Source organism: Ipomoea triloba, chromosome 6, assembly GCF_003576645.1.
Source record: "Ipomoea triloba cultivar NCNSP0323 chromosome 6, ASM357664v1".
In the NCBI taxonomy this organism is placed as follows: domain Eukaryota; kingdom Viridiplantae; phylum Streptophyta; class Magnoliopsida; order Solanales; family Convolvulaceae; genus Ipomoea; species Ipomoea triloba.
In genome coordinates, this window is record NC_044921.1 from 12,573,987 (window position 1) to 12,583,371 (window position 9,385).

At 34.5% G+C, this 9,385-nt stretch overlaps 1 long non-coding RNA gene and 1 pseudogene across 1 annotated transcript; both read left to right on the top strand.

The window, feature by feature from the left end:
- Positions 1-2,216: 2,216 nt before the first annotated feature.
- Positions 2,217-3,860, top strand: LOC116021695. The gene is made up of 3 exons (XR_004099039.1): positions 2,217-2,299; positions 2,789-2,920; positions 3,571-3,860. It is a non-coding gene; the product is annotated as an uncharacterized LOC116021695 (long non-coding RNA).
- Positions 3,861-7,159: 3,299 nt separating this feature from the next.
- LOC116023489 lies at positions 7,160-8,436 on the top strand (annotated as a pseudogene).
- Positions 8,437-9,385: the final 949 nt, after the last annotated feature.

Genomic DNA, 9,385 nt, shown 5'->3' on the forward strand with positions numbered 1-9,385 from the left:
ATATATATATATATATATATATATATATATATATATGTATATATATATATATATATATACGTACACAATTTTGTAGTGAGTTTAATATTTCAACTAATTATTTTCTTACTTTACTACAATAACTTAATTGACATATTCGTTTTGACTTTTGTAGAGAATTTAGCCATATTAATTGTCTGCTAATTAAATTTCTACACAAGGATTTGAAGACTGTTCTGTGGCGGGCACTTTCTTCGTCTATTAGAGCCAAAGGGGAAATTGTTATCAATGTGACATCAAGTGGTATAGCTTCTTTACTTCTATCGGGTGGAAGAACTACACATTCAAGATTTTCAATACCACTATCTATTAATGAGGATTCAACGTGCAATATCAATCAAGGCAGCCAGCCAATTAGTAGAACTCATAGTTCAAGCAAAATTAATTGCACGTGATCTTTAATAATTTATAATGTAGTTTACAAAGAGGTTTTTAATAATTTATAATTTATTTAATTATTAATATTCTTTTATCATCTTTTTTTTTCGTTTTCTCCAATATTTCATTTCACTTGATATATTTTCATTCCGTGCATCGCACAGGGTCAACTGCTAGTTTGAAGGAAAATGCATGTATGATATCTACACACATAATATAATCAAAACTTTTCACGTTAAATATCACAAATTCTTCAAAATCATGAATCACATAAACACTTAGGAAAAATAATTTTTATTTTCTTGAGGTAAAATAATTTTGGTGGACATAAATCTTACCTCAAAAAGTCCAAAATCAACCACCTAAACTTGATCATTCTTGACATCTAATTTTTGAATCAATTGATGACAAGAGAAGACTAGGCCGGGTTCTATTTTTTTTTTTCTTGGCAGATATTGAATGGCAGATAGAGAGGAGGAAAATATATAGAAGTAGGGTTATTATTCTATGTCATGTGTCATCATGTAGCATAATTTCTACCCACGTGTCATCATGTCAAAATGGAAATGGAAATAAAAGTCTTAAAATAAATGATTGAGATGGTTAAGTATTATTGTGCCAAAAACTAGTTTGATTCTTATAAATATTCTTTTGGTGTCAAAAGCCTTGTAGTTCAGTGGCACCCAGTTTACACTTCCACATAAATGGGAATGGATTTGAGCTTGAGTTGCTAGCTAAGAACAGATATTACATTATCATAGAGTTATAGTACTCAAAATAGGGTTCCTATTGTCAACAAATAATAATAAAGGAAACCCCTCATTTTCCCTTTTTTTTCAATTATTTAATATTGACTAAATATTTCTACTGTTTTCAATTTTTGGTAGGATCAGTCAAAATGGGAGGCTCAGAATTTTCCAATATGCTAATTAAATTGCAATTAAGGCTCCACCAACTGCTCGATCGCATGAAAAATATTCAATATAAATTGTAGATTAATGAAGTCACCGTCATAGATTCATGCAGGCATTATTGTAGGTTAATTACGTAATTACTGTAAATTTAAACCTTGCAATTGTGAATTGATTGCATAATTTTTTTTAAGTACTATTGACTCTGTTAAAATATAGTATCATGTCATGTATACTTTATCAAATTACTGAGGAGTTTGAACTTAAGACCTCTTATTTGAAAAGTTACAACTATGCTACTCCACATTCAAAATTTTCCTTTTCTCTACAGATACGAATTTGAAAATGTAAGAGTCAAAACATTTGAAAATGGAAACAGCATATAGAAAACACAACAGGTTCATTAATTATCGTTATTATCAATATATAAATAATCAATGACTAAGAAATTTCTTGATTCTGCAATAGTGGGAAACCGTGTGATTGGTGTGAACAATAGATAATATAACAGCTTAAGAAAGAGAAAAGAAACATAAATTCATAACATAACTATATAAAACACAATTATAGAGTATTAATTTATTTAAATTTTAAACTACAAAATTCATATTCTTAAAAGTATATGATTTTATAATACAAGACACAAAAACTCGCAACCTACCTAAAATCTATACACATGCACCAGCTGGATTCATAGTGCACTGTGGACTTTGATACAAGGTATAAGGATTGATTTCCTAGTATGACTTTATTTGTCTTTGTAAACGTGGAAAAAGTAAATGAGGATGGCTATAAAATAAGCTAAGGAATACGACTTTGTATATCATCTGCAGCTAATAACCAAATCTCTTTTCTCTTCAATTTCTCCAATTAGAAAATGGCTGCCACTTCCAATAATACTCCAATGTTATTTCTCTTACTTCTTTTGATCATCACATTTTTCTTCACGTTTCAATGCACTGCTCAACATGGTACGTAATCACTACTCAACTTGTGCATATATATATATATATATCTATATACTTCATTTATGCCTAACAATTATTTTATTGTCATCCAAACAAACACTAACAACTCTCTTAAGCATGCACATCCATTTTTTTCTCCCACACTGTATTAAAATACTATTTGTGATCCTTTATCTATAATGAATTATAATTTTCAATTAGGACTTTGTTTAATATACCCCTTCTCATATCTAGCTACCAAATTTGATCAATTTAAAATTGTCATTTTAAGCTTCTTCTTTTTTTTTTTCCCAATAATAATGAGAATATATAGCTACCCATTCTTCCCAATTTTATTTCTATAATTTTAATCATTGGTTATTCCTTTGTATAAAAGAATTCAGTAAAATAATAAAATAAGCAAAGCAGTATGTAGTACTCTATATGCAATATAATATAATATCGAATTGAATGATGGTTGATAATATTAATAATTATAATGAATTGAAGTAGTTTCAGGAAGAGATAGTGCAGTCCCTATGATTAGTAGTGAAGCAGGAAGCCTGCCCCCAATATACGCCCGCCGGTTGAAGGGTTGGGGGACGGTTACGAATCCTCCAAATCATCCAGCAGGACCACCAGAAGGTATGTCAACAATAAAGAGATGTCCGTAAGGACAGCTCAGGTGGTAAGAGTGTTCTACCTATAGCCGAGAGGTTGGAGGTTCGATCTTCAAACCCCTGGGTTTGAGCCGATCAGCTATGGGTAACCTAGGCTGGTTTACCTCCTTGTGGTCCTTTGCCGGTTAGGGTTACAGGGCGAGGAGAAAACCTTGTTAAAAGAACAATAAAGAGATCATTCATATCATTTCAGCACTTATATATATTTTCAATTAGTTACTGCGGGCTTACCAATCTCGCTTTTATATATATAGAGAGTACTTATGTGAGAACGAATATTTAGGAAAGAACTGAGAACCCATAGTCGTTCACGTTTCTAGATTTAACTCTTATAGAAATAAGTGCTTTTAATTGGTAGTAACAATATTTCCTTAGAACTTGGGTGTGGTAGAGTGGAAGGGACTCATCCATCCTTAACCTTTTGTTAAGGGTTTGATCCCTGACTTTGGGAATGGAGCAACTACAATCAGAAAGGGAATTAATCACTGTGTCTGATGGTAGAAACCCTGAGCTACACAAAAAAAAAAAAAAAAAAAAAAAAATATTTCCTTAGAGATTTCTAATTTTGTTGCTTACTATTTTCTAATTCATTTGTAATTTTATTGGCGTTTGCAGCACCTGGTACTGCCTGAGCACTACCAAGTAGATCGATTACATGTAGCTGTGCCTTTAAAAATAAAAACCGATTACATGGCAGTTCAATTGGTTACAGGAATGAAGTTTGAGAGCAAATGTCTAGCATCTATGTTTAAGGAAGTCCTTGGGGTTGGGGATTAAACTTTTGAGAGAAAATAATAATAATAATAAAATTTCAATTTGATTGCACTTGAAATAATGTATTCTTGCCCTTTTGAGAGCAACAAAATAAAAAATAAAAATAAAATTTTAATTTGATTGCACTTGAATTAATGTATTGTTGCATTCATTATTTATTTAAGAGTCTAGATTCTTTACTTTTCTTCCTTGGGCAACTTTTTTTTTTTTTTTTTTGAAAAAGTCACTTCATGTCGCTTAAGTGTACCACAAAGTCTTAAGCAGTTACTTTTGACATATAGATTTAGAATGTAAAATCTAAGCAAGGGAAATTTATTAAGCTTAGTTTATAACCATTGATTAATTTGTCATCTTCTTAGGAAATGATCCTCACCTCGGCCTATTGAGCTTAGTTTAATTTATAACCCCATGACTAATTTGTCATCTTCTTAGGAAGTGATATTCACTTCGACCTATTTGGTTGCCCTTTTCCTGTATGAAAAGTATATGATATCTACACTTATAATAAGAGTCAATAATGTTAGACCCATAACTAGAACTAAATAAAATGTTGGTGTAATAGTCTGCTATAACATATTGTACACCATATTATACGCCATTTTGTTGTTGTCTACAGTGCATCACCAAATTTGGTGATGTACTATAGATGGACACCGAAATGGTGTAATAATTTTAAATGTCATTTTTCCCTTTGTCTTTTGTATTAATTTCTTTTGTATCCTTATTTTGTTTTTATGAAATTACATATTTTGTTAAATACATAAACATAAGATTTAAATAATTAAAAATAAATTATATCATTTCAAAGATCACATCAAAACGATTAAAACAAGACTAATATCATATAAATAAAAGACAAAGAAGCGCATTATGCACTTCGTAATGCATTGATTGAGCATATGTGGAAACGATATGGTAATTTTAAAAATTAAATGTAATAGTTGTATTATTTAATATTATTGTGGAATAAAAATGTGGTTTGGATTGGATCTCCAATCCAACCCTCATTACAATTGAATCTCTTCCTAAACATGTTAATGTCCATTAAACATCAACAACACAAATCAATTAAGCTTGCACAAACATCAAGTAGCCCTAACTAGACAATTTCACTCCTTTATGCAATCAATCAATGAATTGGAATCTAGCTAGGAAGCTAGATCAAACTCCCCTAGCTTATGCCCCTAAATGACTACTCACACATACCTAATGAAACAAGAACAACAATCATCAATCTCAAACTATTCATTGCAAAAGATCAGATATGAAAAAGAGAAGAATTACACTTAATTATCTAGGAAAAAATGAAATGTAGATCTTCAATATAGTCTTGAATTCATCCCTAGCTTACAAGTGTTAGATGTAGGAAGTAAGGTTCGAAAATCCTTGAAAATGTAGAAAATAATTGACCCACGAAAGGTAATGGAGAAACAAGAGGACGAAGATGGATGATTTTTTGGTAGGCTCCAAGTACGAGTCGAGTTGCACTCTCTCCTTAAAACCTTATTTACTGCCTCCCAATGTGCTAAAAGCGTTGCGGTCCTAGGATAAAACGTACTACGATTCTAAGGTTTTAGCACTCTCTCCTTAAAACCTTATTTACAGCCTCCCAATGTGCTAGAAGCGCTGCGGTCCCAGGATAAAACGTACTACGATTCTAAGGTTTGAGCACTCAAACTTAGAACTCGGTGAACGAGAACGTGGGATGAAAAGAAAAAATGGTACTGCTCAACCTAGAATATATAGGAGGAGAAAGTACCTTATTTACCGCCTCCCAAGGTGCTAGAAGCGTTGCGGTCCCAGGAAAAGACGTACTACGATTCTAAGGTTTGAGCACACGAGAACGTGGGATGAAAAGAAAAATTGGTACTGCTCAACCTGGAATATATAGGAGGACAAAGTAGTCGAAACTGTTACAAAAATTTGGGTTTGATTTGCAATCCACCCCTATAGGCAAGAGAGAGCCTCTATGGTATACAAGTCAATATATATGCCTTAAAAAGGTTCTTGTATAAATAGTGATACAAGCTCACTTTCCCAACCAATGTGGGACAAAAACATACTTTAAAGCTTTTCCATATGCAATTTCCATTTCAAATGGGTCTACTTTGAGAAATAATTTCTCATTCACCCATTATCCATTTTAAGCGTACAATACGAACATCAATCTTTTCGTCTAAAAACGAAGAACCCGAATCCACCTTAATCCGACCTAAATCAGAAGTGGACCCAACATATATTTGTACTACAAAATGACCACTTAAAATGTCATTTTATGCTATTTTTTCCAACGAACATTAGATTCAATGTAAATGTGAAATCTATGTCTTACCAAAGATAGAAAATCTAAGAGAAATAATAAAGAGAAAGCTAGGTGCAATCTAATTAAGATGTAAAAACCGTCAAAGTAACATAACTTGGCGCTTAAATATTGTAGTAGACAGCGCAGGTTTGGCCAAGTGTCCGATCGAACGATGTCGCTTTCAATCTTTTTGTCCAGGTTATGTGGCCGGACGACATGCAGTATAAATAATTTTTCCTTAATTCATGTTAATCTTAAATAAATTGGTATTGTAATTAATCAAATGGTTAGAGTTGTAAATTATTATTTAAACAATCCATATGAATGCGGTGTGGCAATGCAACTCATATAATAAGGTTTGAATGTATTCTACTTTGGGCTAAAACTCAAACAAAAACAAATATATCTAACAAACTGTGTGCAAAGCAACACTGTGAATTCAAACTTTTTTGCACATGAAATCAAATATTGTACTTTTTTTGTGACTAATTCGAATTCAATCGGAAGGTTAAGGCAGCAGTGGGCTCTAAATTTTAACATGACATACTTGCCTTATTGTCGCATTTGCATCCGTTTTAGTATATTATCATCAATTGTTTTACTATGGATCAGAGTTCATATTTCACTGTGAACTCTAATCTAAAATTATGCTCTGCAATTAACACATTCTATATTTGTAGTTTACAATATTCTGTATATATAAATAAATTAGAGGTACATAACAGGATAATTAAACACAAGCACATAAATTATTAAGTATAGATACATCATAATATGGTAACTGCATACGTATTTATACACGCAATTAATAATTTATGTGTCTATAGTTATCATACTTGGTGTCTATAATTACTATATGTGCTTTCAATTTGTTTACATGTATAAAAACAGTTAAGTGTAGGTACAAAATTTGTCAATTACAAGTACCTGAAAATTATTTTTAGTCCAGAATTTACAATGCAAGGTAGACCTAGTCCTGCTATAATTTGCCACTTTGTTTCCAATGCAAGGAGTTCCTCACGCAGGTCGGAAGAGCCAGCACGCCAAGCGACCTTCCAACTTGATAGGGGGACAAGGCAATATATGCATGCATGCCTCCAGCGGATTTGTTCCGTACGTGTCCTTCCGATGCAGAAAACTACAAAAAGGACAGGGGCGAAACTGAAACCTCTGTGTATCCAACTCCATCTTCTTCTTCTCACTTTCCCTTTTTTCTCTCTCCTCTTTTTCTCTATGGCCATGGCTTTTGAAGCTTTTGCAATCATTCTTTTTCTTTTGGCAATCGTCTTTCTGGTAATTGGTTCTGTTTCAAAACTGAAACCTCTGTGTAAGTGTGAGATTAGTAAGGCCTATTTGACGTCAAGCTGGGCTATGGAGCATAGCAATCTGAGCGATTGGTATTCTTGTCTGCTCAACAAATCTCCCACCGGCACCATTCACGTTCATGTTCTCGGCAACGTTATCACTGCTAATCCTGCAAATGTGGAGTACATGTTGACGACGAAGTTTGACAACTTTCCGAAGGGGAAACAGTTCGCTTCCATCCTGGGCGATCTGTTGGGGCGCGGCATTTGTGGAAGTTTCAGCGGAAGATGGCGAGCCGGGAGTTCGGAAGCGTGTCGATCCGCACCTACGCTTTCGAGATCGTGGCTGCCGAGGTTAGGACGAGGTTGTTCCCTCTCCTTTTGTTTTACGGGGAAAACCGGGAAGTTTTGGACTTCCAGGATGTTCTGCGGCGATTCTCGTTTGATAATATCTGCAAATTCTCTTTCGGGATGGATCCGGGGTACTTGAGCTTGTCCCTGCCGGTGTCGAAACTCTCGGCGGAGCGCGCCATGACGGTCTCGCCAGCGGTGTGGAAGGTCAAGAGATTGTTGAATATCGGGTCCGAGAAGAAGCTCGGCGAGGCTATCGGTTTGATCAATGAATTGGCGAAGGAGATGATCAAACGAAAGAGGGAATGCGGCGGTGGCGGCGACGGCTCCGACCAATCCGATCTTCTCTCGAGATTCATGGGAATCATCGACGACGATAAATTGCTCCGAGATATCGTCATCATCAGCTTCCTTTTGGCGGGAAGGGACACCATTGCTTCCGCGTTGACTAGCTTCTTTTGGCTGCTTTCAAGGCAGGCAAATTATTGCGTGGACCATGGTCCACATAGCTGTGTGCACCATGAATATAAGGTACATTATTTTTATACTGAAAGTACATTATTGCACTTGAGACAGTCGGGCCCCCAGATTAATTCCATCCGGCCCATTGCGTATGGGTGGTACGTAACCCTAGTGCCCTTCCGGACAAACGTGCCGTCTGGCAGCGTGTCGTCATCGAGACAGAATTTGGAGTCGAATTGCATCGATGGAAACAGCCGCATGCTCTCGTGTATCGCCGCCGTTAAGTAATTCATGTTGCAGATTTGATGGTAGGTCGGTAAGTCTTGATCGGGCTTGATCATGGAGCCCGATCAAGACTTACCAACCTACCATCAAATCCGCAACATGAATTACTTAACGGCGGCGATACACGAGAGCATGCGACTGTTTATGAATATTTATGGAGTTGGAAGAATATAATGTTGAGAATTTATCCTACCATGCTTTGAATGTTTTTGAATGATTTGAATGTTTATATTGGTTTGTAGAACACTATAGAACTATCCCTTAATGTTTTCTTTCATTGTTGATGATTGCATTGATGTATTAAATTTCAATTTTGAGCTTAAGTATGAACGTCATTGATATGCATATGGGTTTTTTTAATTTCTTGTTTAGATGATGAAACTGATGATTGAATTGATGTGTAAACTTGTTATGGAAGAATATAATTTTAGCTTCACACATCATCCTAGACTCATCTAAGACGAGTTGAACTTCCCTTTCCTCTCTATCTCGAGACGTTTTCATTATTAGTATTCTCTTCATACCATTTCTCCTTCCTACCCTCTTCTATTTCAAGTTTACCAAAGTCTCCCCACTCAACACTCTCAATTAGATTAAACGTAAAAGTCCCTTCATTTTCCACGATAATCCCGTCACATCCTATTTTCTCGTCCCCTTGCTCATTTGGACTTAAAGGTTCACCTTTATTTTTGCTAAAGTAAAATGAAACATATTCCCCTTCACTTATTGATAAGCTCCCAAGACACCTATTATTTGAGTATAAACTAGGGTGCTTTATAGCGTTTTTAGTATCCTTAAGTGATAATTTTGTGAGAATTTGTACTTTAAATTCGTTAACCGCACACAAAGCTACTTTTGGCATGAATTGAGACATTACAGAGGTCCCGGGAACTATTAGGAATATATATATATATATATATATATATATATATATATATATATATATATATAT